This window comes from Bubalus kerabau, chromosome 13 (genome assembly GCF_029407905.1).
Source record: "Bubalus kerabau isolate K-KA32 ecotype Philippines breed swamp buffalo chromosome 13, PCC_UOA_SB_1v2, whole genome shotgun sequence".
Taxonomy (NCBI): Eukaryota; Metazoa; Chordata; class Mammalia; order Artiodactyla; family Bovidae; genus Bubalus; species Bubalus kerabau.
Genome location: NC_073636.1, coordinates 46,355,944 through 46,376,267, shown reverse-complemented (window position 1 = coordinate 46,376,267; position 20,324 = coordinate 46,355,944).

Here is a 20,324-nt window from a genome sequence, read left to right as displayed (position 1 = left end):
CATTTTCGGAATCTTTAGAAATGACCATATGATTTCTCCTTAACTGTATTAATATGAGATCTATAACACATTAAGTTAAAAAAGTTAATTCTTAAAAGTAAAAAGTTATAAGCTAAAAGTTACAGATTTCCTACTATTTAAGCACTCCTGCATTCCTGAAACTTTGTTTTGAATTTCCTGTCTTACTCAAATGTGTGTGTTCAATTCTCCCCACTTCTAGCCATGGTTTAACTTAGCAGTTTAAAAAGCTCTAGAAAGGCTTTCTGGCTATAAATGTTGATATCCATTCCAATTTTCAATATCTTTCATAATGATTGGAGATTGTTGATTTTGTTATTTTTCTTTGGGACACTGAAGTTCTGTCTGTAACCTAAGTCATTCCAAGTTTTTTTTTTTCATTTTTTTAATATAAATTTATTAATTTTAATTGGAGGCTAATTACTTGACAATATTGTATTGGTTTTGCCATACATCAACATGAATCCACCATGGGTGTACACATGTTCCCCATTCTGAACCCCCCTCCCACTTCCTTTCCCATACCATCCCTCTGGGTCATTCCAGTGCACCAGCCCCAAGCACCCTGTATCATGCATTGAACCTGGACTGGCAATTTGTTTCATATATGATATTATCCAAATGCACTGAAATGCTCTTCAGATACAATGCAGAACCACCTACGTGGGTTTAGAGTATGATTTACAGCAATACAATCTGCCTTACTGATTTGTGGTTTCTGTCTTCTCTATTCTTTTTGTAGCCCTTGCCATGTTTTATGTTGAGACAAATATGTGAGAGTCTCTTATTATTATGTTTCTAACTCTAGTGTCCGAATTATAAACAATGCTGCTGCTTTATCTGGGTGTAGTTCGTAATGACTGCTAGCTCTATACCAGTGGTTGTATCCCTCAGCATCATGAAGTGCTGCTGCTGCTGCTAAGTCACTTCAGTCGTGTCTGACTCTGTGCGACCCCAGAGATGGCAGCCCACCAGGCTCCCCCTGTCCCTGGGATTCTCCAGGCAAGAACACTGGAGTGGGTCATGAAGTGCTAACCCTCTGTTACTAAATGCTCCATCTGAGTTTCTCTTCCTTCTTGCCAGCTTTTGTCTCATATCAAGGTGTGACACCTGCTTTGTTTTCATTTGCATTCACCTGGCATAACTATATTCATATTTTACCTTTAATTTCTCTGGGATAATCTTGTTTTCCTTTGTAAGCATTGTATTATATTACCAACACCAGAAATGAAAGAGAAAATTTTACTACAGGTTTAATAAACCTGTTAAGGGGAAAAGAGATGACATTCTGAACAAGTTAATGTCAACAGATAAGGCAACTTAGATAAAAGGGATGCATTCATAGAAGAGTAAAATTAACCAAAACTGAGTGCAGATGAAACAGCAAATATAAATAGCCCTATGTCAATTAAGCTAATTATCAAAAAATCCTCCCACAAAGAAAGCTTCAGGCCCAGGTGGGTTCATCGTAAATTCTCTTAGAGAGCAATAACACCATCTTACATGCTTCAAACAGAGCAGAAGGGAGCACGTCCCAATAAGACAGAAAAGGAAAATTTAAGAAGCATATTTCTCATGAACACTGACCTAAAAACCAAAATTACTCCTGGGCATAGATGCAAATAACATTAATGATTTATTACCAATCTAAATCCAGCAACAGATAGAAAGATAACATATCATAACCTAATGGAGTTAACCCAGGAATACATTTAACTTTTTGAAATAAAATAATATGTTTTACTGTAATAGAGAATGAAGAGGGAAAGACATGCAATCATTTCAATAGATGCAAAATTTGACAAAATTTAACACCCACTAATGTTGAAAATAAGAATCTCAGGAATTTACTTAACCTGGTAAAGGTTATCTATGAGCTAATCTCACATGTTATGTGAAATATGAGTTATCTCCCTAAGATCAGGAACGGAGAAGGCAATGGCACCCCACTCCAGTACTCTTGCCTGGAAAATCCCATGGACAGAGGAGCCTGAAAGGCTGCAATCCATGGGGTCGCTGAGGGTCGGACATGATTGAGCGACTTAGCTTTCACTTTTCACTTTCATGCATTGGAGAAGGAAATGGCAACCCACTCCAGTGTTCTTGCCTGGAGAATCCCAGGGATGGGGGAGCCTGGTGGGCTGCTGTCTATGGGGTTGCACAGAGTTGGACACGACTGAAGTGACTTAGCAGCAGCAGCAGCAGCAGCAAGATCAGGAACAAGGAAGATATTCACTCTTACCACTTTTATTAGTCATTATACCAGTGGCCCTAGATGATATTACAATAAATAATGAAAAATACACAAAGGGCATGAGTATTTGAATGGAAGAATTAACTCTATTTTCAGAGAATTTTTTTTAAGCAGAGAGAAAATCTTAAATAATCCACAACAAACCTGGTAAACAAATCATTGAATTCAGAGGATTTCAGGATACCAGGTCAGTATAAAGAAGCCAACTGTATTTTTACATATGAGCAACAAAAATTGATAAATGAAACTAAAAAGAACATTTAATTTACAATGCTTTCTAAAAAGACAAAATACTTGGGAATACATTTAGCAAAAGATGTGCAAGATCTTTATACTGAAAAATCATAAGATATTAATGAGAGAAATTGAAGACCTAAATAAATGGTGGACTTACCATGTTCATGAGTTAGAAGAGTAGATTTTAAGATGTCAGTTCTCCACAAACTGATCTATAGGTTGATTAATGCCTTTCATATCAAAATCTCAGAAGCCTGCTTTGAAGAATGGATAAATTGATTGCAAAATCTATATGAAAGTGCAAAGGACAGAGACTATTCAAACACAGTCATGAACAATAACAAGAAACACGGGGTACTTCTTCTACCTGATGTTAGGACCCACCAGAGGTTACTGTGATCAAGATAGTGTAGATTGAGAACACATACTGGCAAATGGGTAAAGTCGCAGAGCAGAGAACCCACAAACAAGCGTGTACTTCAACAGACAACTGATTTTCAACAAACACACCAAACCGTGCAACAGGCAAAGTGAAATCTCCTCAATAAATGGAGTTGGAACTATGCTATTTTCATTCACCCCAAAGTAGACTTTACCTCCTGGACATCATATTATACATAGAAATCAATTTTGAATGCATTATGGATGTAAACACGGAAGTATAAATCTTCAGAAAATCTTCACAAGAGGGGTGAATTCGCTAGACAGATCTCCCAAACAATAACCGTAGAAGAGTTAAATAATAAGCTGCTGCTGCTGCTGCTAAGTCGCTTCAGTCGTGTCCGACTGTGTGAGACCCCATAGATGGCAGCCCACCAGGCTCCCCCGTCCCTGGGATTCTCCAGGCAAGAATACTGGAGTGGGTTGCCATTTCCTTCTCCAAAATAATAAGCTAGCTATCATCAAAAATTTTTAATCTCTTCCAAAAGACATCATTAAGGAAAGGGAAAGGAGGGTCAGTAGTGGGAATGAGTGTTCACAGAATAGATATTTGAAAGGACAGCGGCATCCAGCACAGACAAGTCTCCTATAACTCAGTAACAAATCTTCAAGCAGCCCGTAAACACAGGTAAAGTGTGACATGAGGCCCTTTCCACAGGAAGACGAGCAGGTGAAACCCAGGAGAATGTGCGGCCGCTGCAGTGGAGAAGCCTGAAATACTGAGTTTTGGTGGGGATGAGAAGCACCCAGAACTTGTATATTTTTGGATGGAGTGTAAAAATGTTAAAGGTACTTTGAAATAACACATAGCAGTTTCTTATAAAAATAAATATGCAGCCACTCTAGCATGCCCATTCTTCTCCCGGGGTATTTATGGAGAAGTGAGAATGCAAGTTCATGAAGAGACTTGTACAAGGATGTTCATGAGGCTCTCTTTGTAATAAACAAAACCTGGAGACAGCTCAGGTGGCTTAATACAAGGATACGTGAACAAACTGTGATATAGCCCTACATATGTTGGATAATTAGCAACTAAAAAAAAACCTGATACATGAATAGCATTGATGAATGCCACAAATAAATAAGCTGAGTGAATTATGCATTAATAAAAAAGATTATATATTGTAGGCAATACTTTCCATGTTGAAATAAAAAATCTGAATGTTTACTTTGATGGTGGTCCTGGAGGTGGGGCCTGGTGGACACGGGAGGAATGCTTCAGAAATGGGAATTACCAAACCGAGGCTATAAAATAACTAAATGTGAAGTATTTAAAGAGATAAATATCACCACAGAAAAGTGAGCAAGCATCCAGAGACAATTAAGGAGGTCTGAAAACACATGGAACAAATAGAAATGAAAATTACAAAGGCTGAATTTAAAAAGTCAATGAGCGAATTAAGAATAAGATCTGTTTCACATGAAGGGAGAATTCATGAATTACAAGATAAGTCTGAGAAATTACTCAGGATGTGTGACAGGGAGGAAATTGGAGAGAAATTAAGCGATATGAAGGCTTTAGTGAGAGTATTTAACATGAAATACAGACAGTTGCCAGGGGAAGCAGTGAGCCCAAGGGGACACAAGTGCCACCAGAACTGCAGAGGGACACTGATCATACATGCAGAGAGCACAAGTACCACTTGGGAGAAGAAACAAAAGGAAACAGACATCCCAGTATGTTATAATGACACTCCGGGAAAGAGAAAAAATAAGGATCTTAAATACAGACAGAAAGGCACACTGTCTGCTAAGGAACTTCTCAACTGCAAAGGTGGAAATCAGAAGACAGGGAAAGTGCCTTCAGAGTGCGGAGAGAAAATATAGTAACTTAGGTCTGTGTATCCAGAAAAGCATCTTCCAAGAAGAGTAAATGCAGATATCTTCTGATAAACAGATACTGAGAGGGCTTTTCTCCAGCAGATCTACTCTAAAGCTGCAAACAGGCTCCAGAAACGAGAAAATCACAACCAGAATGAAGGTCTGCTGTAGGAAAATATACTTATTTTCAATAAATCTAAGCTAGCTACATCCAGGGAAATGACTTAAATTTTTATCTCAAGGTTTTAGGAAAAAATTAATAAATACCATTTTTATAATAAGAAATAAATAACAAAAGTACAACCTGAGATTCTGGTTAGGTGCTCAAATACTTGTGCTCTATTGAGTTTTCTAAAAATACACTGTCATGGCTTTGACTTTACTGTAGAAAAAAAATAAAGTCTTCTGCATTTCTACTATTCATGAAGATGCTGAATATCACAGAAGAATTATAAAGTCTGGACAGAAATTTAAAATGTGTGTACTCAGTACCTACATGCAATACAAAATGAAAAGTTGAGGTGTTTGGGGGACTTAATTTTTAAATTATTGATTCAAGGGTTATGTACGGGAATTTCTTAATAATTTAGCAAATTCATTCTAGTATTTTGTTGTTGCTGTTCAGTTGCCGAGTTGTGTCCGACTTTTTGTGACCTCATGGACTGCAGCAGGCCAGGCTTCCCTGTCCTTTACTATCTCCTGGAGTTTATTCAAACTCATGTCCATTGAGTCAGTGATGCCATCCAACCTTCTCATCCTCTGTCGCCCCCTTCTCCTCCTGCCCTCAATCTTTCCCAGCATCAGGGTCTTTTCAAATGAGTCAGCTCTTCATGTCAGGTGGCCAAAGTATAGGAGCTTCAGCTTCAGCATCTGTCCTTCCAATGAATATTCAGGGTGGATTTCCTTTAGAATTGGCTGGTTTGATCTCCTTGCTGTCCAAGGGACTCTCAAGAGTCTTCTCCATCACCACAGTTCTCATATATCTGTCATCTAACATTAATCATTTAAAAACATTGAGTGGACAGTTTTGAGATTCTCAACCAGTAGCATGAATATCAAGCACACATGATCTTCAAAGAGACTGTAACTAACAGAGGAACTTCTAAAAATGTACACAGTATGATCTAGACTTTCATAAAATGACACACAGATCGTGCTGAAACTTAAGATATATGAAGTCCATAGTCTAGGAAAGGAATATTCATGAGGAAGATTAGGGCACATCAGGGGAACTTTACCAGGCTATCCCAGAGCATCCATCCTTAGGATGTCACAACCCCCCGGCTGCATTTGTTTTTGTTGTTTTATTCACCAAGAATAGTGGAGGGGGTTGCTGTTTCCTCCTCCAGGGAATCTTCCCCACCCAAGGATCGAACCCCAGTCTCCTGCAATGGCAGGAGGGTTCTTTACCACTGAGCCCCTGGGGAGCTGCACGTTTCAGCTGTTCTAATACACATCTTCATAAATGATGCCATTGCAAACATATCTGCACACAGATCCCAGCATGAGTCTCTGATTAGGAAGATGATGCTGATTCCTATTGCAGAAATAATGAGTAAAAGGATCTGAACTCTGAAAGAGCTCAGATGGACAATCCGAAAGCAATATACAGTGTACTAACACCTATATTCCCATAAGTGGTGCATGACAAGTCTCTTTTCACTGTGTTTTTGACAAAATTAGCATTCTAATTTAGATACATTTTGTTCCTTTTGATATGTAAAATATGGAATCTGGTATATTTTTGCATTTTGCTGCTTACTGGTGATGTTGCACACATTTTATATATTTATTGAGATTTTTCTCTTTAGATATTTGCATTTATTCTTACTTTCTGTTCATATTTTATTATTTATTTGTAAGAATCTTTATATGTTAAAGCTCTAAACCCTGCAATTCTTGAAGCAAATAATTTTCTGAGTTTGTTGAGTTTGTGTGTGTGTGTGTGTGTGTGAGTATGAGAAAGAGAGAGAGATAGAGGGGTTTAATATTGTTTTCCTTCTTTTGATTTGTTTCCTAAGAGAATCACACATTGGCCAAGGTTTAACTGGGCTTCCCTGGTGACCCAGACAGTAAAGAATCTGCCTGCAATGTGGGAGACCTGGGTTTGATCCCTAGCTCAGGAAGATCCCCTGGAGGAGGGTATGGCAACCCACTCCACTATTCTTGCCTGGAGAATCCCCATGGAAAGAGGAGCCTGCTGGGCTACAGTCCATGGGGTTGCACAGAGTCGGACACAACTGGGCAACTAAGCACACCCCTACTCAGTGTTTGGCCCAATTTTAAATGTACTTATTCAGAGCGGAGAATTTTATTATGTTTACACAGTGTTTAAGTTTGTTCTTTAGTTGTTGATTATTTAATTAAGGGCCATAAATAGTTACATTAAAAATTGTTTTATAGTGGTTTACCTGTATCTAATAATTTTTTCAAAGATTCAGTGTGAGTATTTCTCATCATGTTACAAAAAGGCAAAGATTGAATCAATCTTTTCCTCTTTTTTTTTGGATGTGTAGAATGATTTACTGACAAAACCAGTTTATAAATTGCATCCACTGAAGATGTATTTAGGAAGGGAACATTATGCATGAAAGTCTGTTTATTTTACCAGAACTTTGCGAATGTGTGAAGATAAAATCTCATGTTACCACTAGTTTGTTCTGTGTCTTCTTCCTAAGGAACCTATGTTCTCTCTGAGAAATTCAGGCAGCACTGTGGTGAAAGTGAAAGTGTCAGGTGCTCAGTCGTGTCTGACTCTTTGTGACCCCATGGACTGTAGCCTGCCAAGCTCCTCTGTCCATGGGATTCTCCAGGCAAGAATTCTGGAGTGGGTAGCCATTCCCTTCTCCAGGGAATCTTCCTGACCCAGAGAACGAACCCAGGTCTCATGAATTGTACGCATATTCTTTACTGTTTGAGCCACCAGGGCAGAGAAGCTATGCCCTGAGAAATTCAGGCAGCACCATGGACAGGGCACAAAGTGACCAGGAAGTGATGTGAGGGATCAACACAGCCTGTGGTCAAAAAAATCCAGGGACTTTGAAAATTAGAAGGTGTTCAGAATCACAACTGAGACGTCTTTAACTTCTTGAGTAATTATTATGTCAAAAAGGGCAAAGCAAAAATAAAAGGCACAAACCTTTTTGAGATTTCAGAGAAGTGTTGCTTTGAAGCTAATTTAAGGTCCATGAGGAGAGGCTTAGAAGACCTATATAAACCTTCTGAGGTAGGTCAGGAAGAGAAATACTATCTGATATGCCTTATATGTAGAATCTAAAATATGACACAAATGAACTTACTTATGAATCGCTTTGCTGTACACCTGAAACAAACAAAGGAGAAAGAATCTGGGCTATGGTGGGTCTGCTGCACCATAGAGAGCAGGGAGTCTTCAAAATTTCCCAGGTCACACGAGCAGGAGTTTATGTTTTGGAAAAAGGCAGAGAACTACTGTTCTTCAGGGAGAAATAAATGCACAGATGTCCTTCTGAATATGAAGTGTAGAATGGGGAGAACTTGAAAATGTAGCTGCCATTTGGAAATTATGGAAGAAATTCACTCACCGCACTTTCCCTCTTAAGTCTTAGAGTTAGTCCTCAGCAGGTAAAATAAAAATTAATGTATTTTGTGAAAACCTGCAGAAAGTCTACAGTGATTCTTTCATATAATAAGCTTTAGCCACCTGTTTCAAGTTTTCATTTGCTTAATATTTAATCTGTGCTTAAAAATTAATTTATATCACAAAAAGTGACAAAGCTTCTCACTAATTCATGACTCAGTTTAACAAGATAACAGTTGAATAGATGAACTTCTGGCCTTTTTTCATAGTGGTTAGACTTCAGCAGACACATTTTTTCAGTCTAATAATAATGAAAATTAAAATGACCCTCAGTGTTACTTTTTACCAGTATCTACAGTTCTGTGATTTCACTGTATTCATAGAATGAATATTAGAAAAATCTTATGTTAAACTTTATGGATAATTCAATAGATGTGTTAACCATAGAAACATTTCAGATTAACAAGAATACAAAAGAAACTGTTGTCTTCCCATGTTTACGATGCCATGTTCCTGATAACTGCCCCTACCTCAGCTCTCAGCTCAGCAGGAGAGGGTGAACCCTACTGCAGTAGGGGATCCTGTGCCCTGAATGTGGGGCAAGACCACAGCCTCTGCGTGGAGAACACACGCCATGTGGAGAGAGCTGGCCCTGTAGGCACCCAGCCACCAGCAATGCTCAACGTCCAGCCCTCCGGCAGCAGGGACGGTGCATGACTCTGGGTGAGGCACCATTCCCAGGTGAGGGGAGTCACACAAGGGGCAGCAGGACAACTACCGCTGCTCAAGAGGGGGCAGTCATTGGCCTTACCATGGCTGTGCCCCCTGCAGACATGGGTGCCTTCCCTGCTGGGGATATCCTACGCTGTGGCAACAGCTGAGGCCAAAATGGCCTGACTAGCAGAGCCAGTAATTCATACAATTTTACCTCCAACCTAAAGACCTGCTTTAGTGAGCAGCATGTGCATAAGGGACCAAGGACCCAGAAGGTGCCGCTCTCTGCTGGGACAGCCCTTCTCATGGCTGCAGTGGACAGCGGCAGGACCACCTGCTGGCTATTGAGCTTGACAAACTTGTTTCTTCAATTTTTTTTTTTTTTCAGTTTTTAGAACCTAGGAATTCTAGGGGAAAACACACAAATGATAAATTTGAAAGGTCATATGGAAGCACATTTGGGGACGAGTGTCACAGAAGGACAGCCCTGCTGCTGCTGCTGCTAAGTCGCTTCAGTCGTGTCTGACTCTGTGCGACCCCATAGACAGCAGCCCATTAGGCTCCTCTGTCCCTGGGATTCTCCAGGCAAGAATACTGGAGTGGGTTGCCATTTCCTTCTCCAATGCATGAAAGTAAATAGTGAAAGTGAAGTCGCTCAGTCATGTCTGACTCTTAGCGACCCCATGGACTGCAGCCTACCAGGCTCCGTCCATGGATTTTCCAGGCAAGAGTACTGGAGTGGGGTGCCATTGCCTTCTCCGGGACGGCCCTGAATGGGATGCTATAATGCAACAAGGGAAGCACCTCCCTTTGCTGGTGCTCAGCAAGATTTGCACACTACTTACAAGGGTGTGATATTCTTCCAATTTACTTAAAATACAATTTAACACATCTCCTGTGTTAAAATAGTGTGCTGAAAATGGGAAGGTAAGCATATTTTTAGACTCACATTAGTTGAGAATTTTTTATATTGGAAAATAAACTCTGTGCACTGAAGGGATTAAGAATTGAGTGATATTTTAGCCCCCAAATATTAACTACTCTTGCATTCCAGAAATCAATATGATTTTGTGATTAAATATTATTTATATATGCATATACACACATATAATATTAAATTAACATAGAATATAAAGTGTATTATACATATATATGCATTACTTTTTCAACTTTTAGCTTTTTCTAATGAGTGATTATTGACTTTTAATATTCCTTTATTTTTTAGTCTTCAGTAGGAACTAGTTTCAAGATTAGGTTAGCCTCATAAAAGAAATGCACTGGAGATGTTCTTTCTGCTTTTCCTGGGAAGATTTTCTATAAGACCCAAATGTCAATTTACTCAATATTTGGTAGAACGTTTCATGTAAATCTCACCACTTCTACCAGTATGCACTGGTGGAAGGGACAACTCGAAGTTTTATACTAATTAAGACAAAGAAATAAAATTTCAGTAAACCCACACATGAATAATTCACTGGATAAAGTTATTTCTCTGCCCTCATTCTTGCTAATGGGGCATGCAATTTAATGCTCCTTGTGCTATGATGGTCTATCCACTGAGGATCATGTCTTAACCTTGCTGGGTAAGTTACTTTAAAGATTCTTCATCAAAATGTACTCATTAGCCAGGAATTGCTTAGATATAATTCCTGTCACTTTTTTTTTACAACTTTATTTGAGTATAATTGACATGCATTTATCTACATATTTTAAAACACAGAATTTTGATGAGTTTTGACAAATGTATATAACCAACAAACTATTACTGAAATCAAGATAATGCACAAATACACCACTCTTCAAAATTTCCTGTCTCCCCAACCCTGTATCCCCAGGTAACAATTTCTATTATTTCTTCCAATTTGCTTACTCATAATTTTGTTAAATATTTTCTTTTCTTTGTGTCAGGACAGACTCAACTGTTCATAACACAGATTTTATTTTGAGAATCAGTGACCCTGGGGAGGGCTTGTTCTGCAAGGTGCTGGGTCTTCCTGTTTCCCACATTTCTGTTTCACTCTTTTACAGTGCAATCTAAAAATGGGTGAACACGCACTGCCTAGCTGACTGTTTGTTCCAAACTGCAGAGCGTGGTGATGCCATGCAGCATCTGTTCTCTCTGACAAGGCTCTCAGAGGTTGACTTACTAGACGTTGACGGTCTGGTTGGCAGATGTTAGCATAAAACTCAAAAAGTATAATAATTGGAGAATTAGCTGATGGCTTTTTCAGTATGTCAGAAAAAGGCAATATGATGTTTCTAATATAAGTTGATTTGTCTTCTGAGAAGTAAAAAAAGAGTAAGATAGCCTGATGTTTTTCTTTGAAGATTTTTCAAATAGAAGTTTCACATATTCCATTCAGTTCAGTTCAGTTCAGTTCAGTCGCTCAGTTGTGTCCGACTCTTTGCGACCCCATGAATTGCAGCACGCCAGGCCTTCCTGTCCATCACCAACTCCCGGAGTTCACTTAAACTCATGTCCATCGAATCGGTGATGCTATCCAGCCATCTCATCCTCTGTCACCCCCTTCTCCTCCTGCCCCCAATCCCTCCCAGCATCAGAGTCTTTTCCAATGAGTCAATTCTTTGCATGAGGTAGCCAAAGTACTGGAGTTTCAGTTTTAGCAACATTCCTTCCAAAGAACACCCAGGACTGATCTCTAGAATGGACTGGTTGGATCTCCTTGTAGTCCAAGGGACTCTCAAGAGTCTTCTCCAACACCACAGTTCAAAAGCATCATTCTTCGGCGCTCAGCTTTCTTCACAGTTCAACTCTCACATCCATACATGACTGTGAATATAAACTCAGGGTGCAAAGTGGCTTCCTCAGCCCTCTGACTGCTGAGTCATTAAAAAGTCCAACTTTGATTATAATTAGATTGACTTTTTCCATCAAAATATCCTCATGTTCACATTTTATTAATACTTAGATATAATTAGGAAGTGAAGTAGCTCAGTTGTGTCCGACTCTTTGCGACCCCGTGGACTGTAGCCTACCAGGCTGCTCCCTCCATGGGATTCTTCAGGCAAGAATACTGGAGTGGATTGCCATTTCCTTTTCCAGTGGATCTTCCCGACCCAGAGATCGAACCTGGGTCTCCCACATTGCAAACAGACACTTTAACCTCTGAGCCACAAGGGAAGCCCTGATATAATTAGGATCAATTATATCCTAATATATATTCTGGGTTGATCAGTCCTGGATCTTGGTAACTAGCTATTCCACTGTGTTGATTTTTTCAGAGACCTTCGCAGGCCTGGTTTTTTCAAATATTCCGAACATTCTTTTGGAAGTGACTTAGTTGGTTATAAAACACCAAAACCAGCGTTATTTATCCCAAGGCATGTCTCATAGTCCCAAGTCATTCTCTACTATTTGTGCTCATTTTTTAAATGAAAATATGTTGTAGTACTAAGCACTCTGGTGAAGTAGCAGTAGAACCCAGGCTGGTGTGCAGAACATCCTCCTTAGAAAGTTATAGGAATATGGAGTCAGACCTGAAGAAGGACATGGGGGCAGAGAGGATGAAAGAGGGAGAGACTGTGCAGGAACAAAGGGTGGGAGAGAAGCAATGCAGGGGGACTGCATACAGGCAAGGAGGAGACAAGCAGTGAGACCCTCTTACTGGGTTAAACTGAGTAGGAGCAGGACATCTTTTAATGAAGTTCTTTTATGAAAATTAATCCTTTCATTCAGAAAGAATGGAAGAAATAGTCTGGAAACCATTCCTAATCTTGGCTTTTTCTAATTATGCAGTGACATAGAATCCTACAGCATCAAACTGAACATACAAAGAGTTTATATCTACTTTAAATACAATGAAAAGACTTAGATTAGTATAGCATTTGGAGTCAGAAGTGGGATGCTTACTATTTATGAGTAAGCATTTGTATCCCACTCCTTTACAGATAAGCAAATATCATGATATCACATATGCTACATATTTAAAATAAACTGCAAATGAAAAAAAAACAAACAAACCAGAAACAGATTCACAGACATAGAGAACAAACTCATGGTTATCAAAGGGGCAAGTGTGGGAAGGATAAATTAGGAGTTTGGGATTAGTAGATACACACTGCTGCTGCTGCTGCTAAGTCGCTTCAGTCGTGTCTGACTCTGTGCGACCCCATAGACGGCAGCCCACGAGGCTCCCCCGTCCCTGGGATTCTCCAGACAAGAACACTGGAGTGGGTTGCCATTTCCTTCTCCAATGCATGAAAGTGAAAAGTGAAAGTGAAGTCGCTCAGTCATGTCTGACTCTTAGCGACCCCATGGATTACAGCCCACCAGGCCCTCCGTCCATGGGATTTTCCAGGCAAGAGTACTGGAGTGGGGTGCCATTGCCTTCTCCAGATACACACTACTATATATAAAATAGATAAGGGACTATATTCAGCATCTTGGAATAAACTACAGTGGAAAAGAATCTGAAAAAGTATATATATATATATATACTTTTATATGTATATATACATGGGCTTCCCAGGTGGTGCTAGTGGTAAAGAACCCTCCTGCCAATGCAGCAGACATAAGAGACTTGGCTTTAATCCCTGGGTCGGGAAGATCCCCTGAAGGAGGGCATGGCAACCCACTCCAGTATTGTGGCCTGGAGAATCCCATGCACAGAGGAGCCTGGTGGGCTAGAGTCCATGGGGTCACAAAGAGTCAGGTAGGACTGAAGCAGCTTAGCAAATGTACATATACATATATATGCATATGGGGCTTCCCAGCTGGCAGTGGTAAAGAACCTACCTGCCAATACAGGAGACGTAAGAGATGCACGTTCAATTTCTGGGTCAGGAAGATCCCCTGGAGGAGGGCATGGCAACCCACTCTATATTCCTGCCTGGAGAATCCCATGGACAGAGGTGCCTGGCAGGCTATGGTCCATGGGGTCACAAAGAATTAGACATGACTGAAGTGACTTAGCATGCATGCACACATATATATGCATATCTATATGAATCACTTTGGTGTACCCCAGAAACTAACAAAACACTAACAAAACTAACAAAATTAACTATACTTCAATAAAAATGAATATATATCACTTTTCCAGTGAATATATCCACTGGAAACTATAAGGGTTTCCAGTGAAGATATGTGACTTGAATTCCATTTTGCTGATGATGAATATAATTATTTTAGTGTGTCTTGCTATGAAGTGAAATTTTCTGCTTTGAGAGAGAAAAACTGGCAATCTATATAACATAATCACATATAGAAATGTAAGAAGAAATTATTTTAGTGATTGTTCATGCTTGGTTCCATTCTTGCTTACAGTGCACACACACACACATTTATTGAATTCAAAGTTTGATAATCAGTAGTCCTTTGTTTCCCAATCAGATTTACCAACAAATTTCTTCTTTTCTCTCCCCTTTCCTTTTGCCCATAGCTTCTTACCCTTGACAGAGCTCAACCTCTTCTACATGTTACATATCTCTTTGTAATCTATTTATCAATATTCTGACCCCCTTTTTATTTTTCTTTGTAATGGGCTAGTTCTATTTTTCTCAACATTTCTGTGTCATGTGAAAATATGTTTATCTTGAATGAGTGTATGACTGAAAGATGTTTTTTACATTAATCTGATGTTATTTTACTAGGAAAATAGAACCCACTTACCTTTGTTAAAATGGAAATTATTTATATTAATCTAGCCACAACTGAAGTGACTTAGCAGCAGCAGCAGCAGCCACAATATATTATATTTTTCTTTATTATACATTTTTGTTGCTTTCTTATACCACCTTGATAACTGCTACTGATTAATAGAATGCTATTTTTTCTCATATCATATCTTAAAAGTCCTAATCCTTTAAATTTTTATAAATACATTTAAACTTTTGTCTTTACCAACATGTATAGAATAGAAACATTTCTATGGCTCCCACTGATATAAATATGCCATTATTTTTCTCCAGAATCATGGAACAGGGGTCACTGGAAAGACTGGCCTTTAAAAAGAAGAACAGAGATAAGGAAGGTTTTAATTGTGGGGCTTGGAAGATGATGGGGAAAAACACTACTCTGATGGATAATTTATCAAGGCAAGATTAAACAGCCCTGTCTTAATTCTGCTGCATTCACTCCACTGATGCAGAGGCCAGACAAGTCATTGACCTCTGTAGGGAGGGCTACAATCCTTGCCATAAGTGCATCACCAATGAAAACAGCTGATTCCACATCACTCTTCTACTAGAAATCAGAGCAAAATTCCCTGCAAGCTCACTGCCCTTTATCATGGCCATTTCATGACTTCCTGGACTGGCTGATGTATGAACCTTGCATTGTTTCTTTCTCAGAGCGTTTTGGCCCTCACATGTGCACAGACCACACACATGTACACACATGCACATACTCTACCTTTTCAGTGCTTACTATTGATCTTTCTGACTCACTATTGATCTCTCTGAGCTTCTATAATGCGATATGCTTCAAGCTACTCATAATCTCACAGTCCACTGTGAAGCTTATGCCAACTGTAGGACTGCAACAATATTATGTAATTTTGTGTGACACCAAAGCTTATGTCCCATTATTTGTCCCAAGGCATCAAGCACAGGGCTCTGTATAGAACAGGTCCTTAATTAGTGTTTGGTAATCAACTGATCATGACTAATATGATCTACTGATCATGACTCCCTTTCTGGGAAGTGTGAGTATAACCACACTTGGGCGAAAGGGCAGAGCACATCCTCTGGATGGTTTTCCTATGCCAGGTATGGGTTTTACATTTTTTCTCAGCATCTTACATAATGAAGATGCCTTCTAAAAATACAAGTTTCAGATATTTTTTTTCCACTTGGGTTGGAGCTGAATTGCTTTGCACATTCTTTGGAGAAAAGATTGAAATCCTGTTAGTTAGCATTATGAGTCAGCTGTCTATATTTATGACATAGATTTTATAGAGTGCATATATTTATTAGGAAATGGTACCTGGGGGAATAAGAGAATGAAGACGAATGTCTCAGATTGCCTCCATGTAATACCTGAGCAACTCACACATTCTACCAAATCAGTACAAAATCATGCAAGCATGCAAGTTAATTGTTTGGAATTTTGAGTGCAGAAAATCTGAAAGAATGAGTTTTTCATTTCTCTTTATTTTGCTCAGTGTAGATACCACTGAAATACTAAGAATGACATCACACCTTTAAACCAAATACATAAAACTGTTTGTGACTCTGACATTTTCCATCTCTCACACTATTTGTGGAGTGGTTCTACATTAGGCATCAGAATTCATTTTAGGGGGAAAATCATATTTTGGAAAAATATTTTCTATCCCCAGGAAAGACCCTGGGCATTGCAGTGCCCCAAAATGGCAGGAAAAAGGAATCCTCTTGGCATGACAAGCCAGCTTGAATGTACTTAGTGCTCTGCAGAAAGAAGGAAGAAGAGGGCAGGAGAGAAGGGCAGCTGGACCATGAAGGAAGCCAGCAAAACTACATGTGATGGGCTTTGCCTGAGGGCAGGCAAGCAGAGAAAGTGGAGTTGCCAGTATGAACTTGGTTCCTTGTAGGAACTGTGACCACTCTTGGATCCCCATGGCTGCCTGCACTTTCCTCCAAATGCTTTCTTCAGGTCAGCTCTAAGGACCACACGACGCAGGTCTGGAAATGCTGGGGGATCTTGGAGAGCATGAAGTAAGGACTTGGGGTAGGGGGCCTTTGAGTTTCCCCTGGCTGAGAAATGGGGGAGCCAGGCAACCCCTATGGCAGAGGACAACCTAAATTCAAGTTGCATTTACATGGCAACTGAATGCTAACTATATTATTCTATTTAAATATGTGAGAGGTTTTCATATCAATGTTTAATTCAGTAAGTGCTTCCTATTGGAAATGCACCATGGTAAGCTTTATGGAGATGTCAATGAGCTTGGAAGAGATACAATGCACCCATGGACAGAAACTAGAAAAGGAAGAATGCGATTGAGTTAAAATACAAGACAGTGCTGTGAAAATATGAAAGAGTGATCACTTTTGGATAGAAATAGGGGAAATTTTCTTTGCAGTAGTGGAGGCTGAAAGAAGAGAATAGGTTTGGTTTGTAGGGGGAAGGGATATAAATAAGCCAGGGAGTTGTGCAATGACTACACCAAAGAAATGTGACCTACAACAGTCATAACCAGCTGTCAGTGACATACCATCATTTAAGGTCCTGGAAACTGAGTACCCAGGACCTGAGGCCCTGCTTCCTCCTGTGCCCACATCAACTTCTTTCCTGAACGCAGTTCACATTCTTCCTCAATTCCTATGATCCAGGGGCTTCCCTGGTGGTCCAGTGGTTAAGAATCTGCCTTGCAATGCAGTGGACACTGGTTGGATCCCTGCCCAGGAAAATCCCACATGCCGTGGAGCAACTAAGCCCGTGCACCACAACTACTGAGCCCATGTGCCTAGAGCCCGTACTCTACAACAGGAGAAGCCACCACAGTGAGAAGCCCGTACAGCACAACTAGAGAGGAGCACCCCCTCACCACAACTAGAGAAGAGCCCACAAGCAGCAATGAACACCCAGCTCACCCAAAAAGGAAATACATAAAAATAAAATAAATTAAAATATATTCATATAATCCTGCAACTTTGGCCTACAGAACTGTGAGTCAAAGGTTAGCAAAATCTTGGATCTCAGTCCTCCCCAGGGCTCTCCCAGGTGGGCTGAAACCGGGTCTGCTCAAGGCCACAGCTTCTCTGAGGGCTGGACCCTCCTTCCACCCCTCCCAGTGCCAGGTGAGGGTCCACCCTTCTCTCTCCGGTGTCCATCTGTTTCCACCTCCATTTCCCCATAGCCTCTGAATGTCCTGAATAGGTCTGAGCCCCTCATTCATGCAGCATCTCTCCTGTGGTTCCCTCCATCCTCCCTGCCTCCACATTTCAGCCCCTGGATCCTTGACACATCCACCTGGAACAAGCCTCAGCTGGGCCTGGCTTCCTTTCCCCTTCTAGGAAGGCCCTCTGCACTGTCCTGTCTGTGAGTTGGACCCTTCCTTATACATCTATCTCCCTCTCTCTCACCTGTCAGCACTCTGCATGTACACACTGGCTCCTGATCGGCCTCTTCTCACAGCAGTGCTCCCTGAGGGGGGAGTTCAGTTCAGTGGCTCAGTCATATCCAACACTTTGTGACCTCATGGACTGCAGCACGACAGGCTTCCCTGTCTGTCACCAACTCCCGGAGCTTACTCAAACTCATGTCCATTGAGTCGGTGATGCTATTCAACCATCTCATCCTCTGTCATTCCGTTTTCCTCCTGCCTTCAATCTTTCCTTTCCAAAACAAACAAACAAACAAACAAACAAAAAAACACCCCTAAATCAGGGTCTTTCCAATGGGTCAGTTCTTTGCATCAGGTGGCCAAAGTATTGGAGTTTCAACTTCAGCATCCACCCTTCCAATGAATATTCAGGACTGATTTCCTTTAGGATGGACTGAATGGATCTACTTGCAGTCCAAGGGACTCTCAAGAGTCTTCTCCAACACCACAGTTCAAAAGCATCAATTCTTCGGCGCTCAGCTTGCTTTAACATCCAACTCTCAAAATCCATACATGACTACTGGAGAAACCATAGCTTTGACAAGACAGACCCGTGTTGGCAAAGTCATGTCTCTGCTTTCTAATACGCTGTCTAGTTTGTGTGGTGAGAGAGGGGCGAGTCCCTTGCTCTGTGTCCTGCTCTGGCTTCAGCACCTGGGACAGCTCCCAGCACCAGACTCTCTTCCTCAGTGTCTGTCTCATGAACCACGGAGTCTTCTGAGCAAGCTCTTTGGAAACAGTGATGGATAGCAGCTCTTTCCCCAGTTTGCTGAGGGTAGAGGGACAGCCTCACTCCTGGTCAGCCTGGGCGTTTCTGAGTCTGAACTGACCTATCTGCCTTCCAGAATCCATCCCCAAGTCCCAAAATGTTTTGCTATTGATAGAATCAACCAAACAGTTAACATTTTCATTGATATTTAAGCAAAAGATGCTCTACACATCCAAATGATTTTTTATCCATGATACAACTACTCTTTCTGTGTTTGAAGCTTGTAAATGAAAGTATACATTTATAAATCCTCTCATTATTCTAAACAATACACTGAAGGGTTAGGGCTATACTGGAAATAAAGACACAAAAGAAAAACAGTATGGTTATCATCTGTACTTGCAAATGAGTTTTCTTTGGGCATAATTGGTAAAGTATCATTTTCTGCCTGTATAATGCTTCCCCAGCTGTTTTCAGGAACTCACCTCTGGTTGCATTACATGTTTTTCTCAATCCTCAGGGCTCCCTTTCCCTGCTGAGGGGGTGCCTTGATGACCTCATGGAGTCTATTCCCTGTGAGCACAGGTGGGACCTGTGGTCACATGGCCTATAGCAAAGAGCATGATACCACAGCCCCTGCCAGTGACAGCCAGCAAAACTCAGGGTCTCCATCTCCACGGCTGCAAGGAGCTGACTTCTGCCAACAACCCCAAGGACCAGGGAGAAAAGCTCAAGTAGCAGGTGAGACTGCAGAGTATCTGATGTCTCTGTTGCAGTTCCCTGAGACCCAATCATGGGAACTTTGAGACAATAAATACATGTTACTTTTGGCTGCCAAGAAATTAGAAATTGTTACTCAGTGTTGGAAAATAATGTTTGTCCTGATGTATTTTGAAAGGTCTGTTACTGCTTCTCCTTACTCGTTTTTGTAAGAAATCTCATGGATGAAGATCTTCATTTATTGTATAAACCTTATTTCTCTTTCTTCAGCACTAGAATAAAGAAAAGGTAAAAGGAGGACCAGAGAAGGCAATGGCAACCCACTCTAGTACTCTTGCCTGGAAAATCCCATGGGTGGAGGAACCTGGTAGGCTATAGTCCATGGGGTCACTAAGAGTCAGACACGACTGAGTGACTTCACTTTCACTTTTCACTTTCATGCATTGGAGAAGGAAATGGCAACCCACTCCAGTGTTCTTGCCTGGAGAATCCCAGGGACAGGGGAGCCTGGTGGGCTGTCGTCTATGGGGTCGCACAGAGTTGGACACAACTGAAGCAACTTAGCAGCAGCAGCAGCACAAATGGAGGACCAAAGCTTGACATTTGTAAAAATTCATTGGAAGGAACATGTATATTTCTTGTCTGTCATTTATAGGAGCTCTTAAAGTTGCTACCTAGAAATATAGAAATGGCAACTCACTCCAGTATTCTTGCCTGGGGAATCCCGTGGACAGAGGAGCCTGGTGGGCTGCTGTCCATGGGGTCACACAGAGTTGGACATGACTGAAGCAACTTAGCATGTAT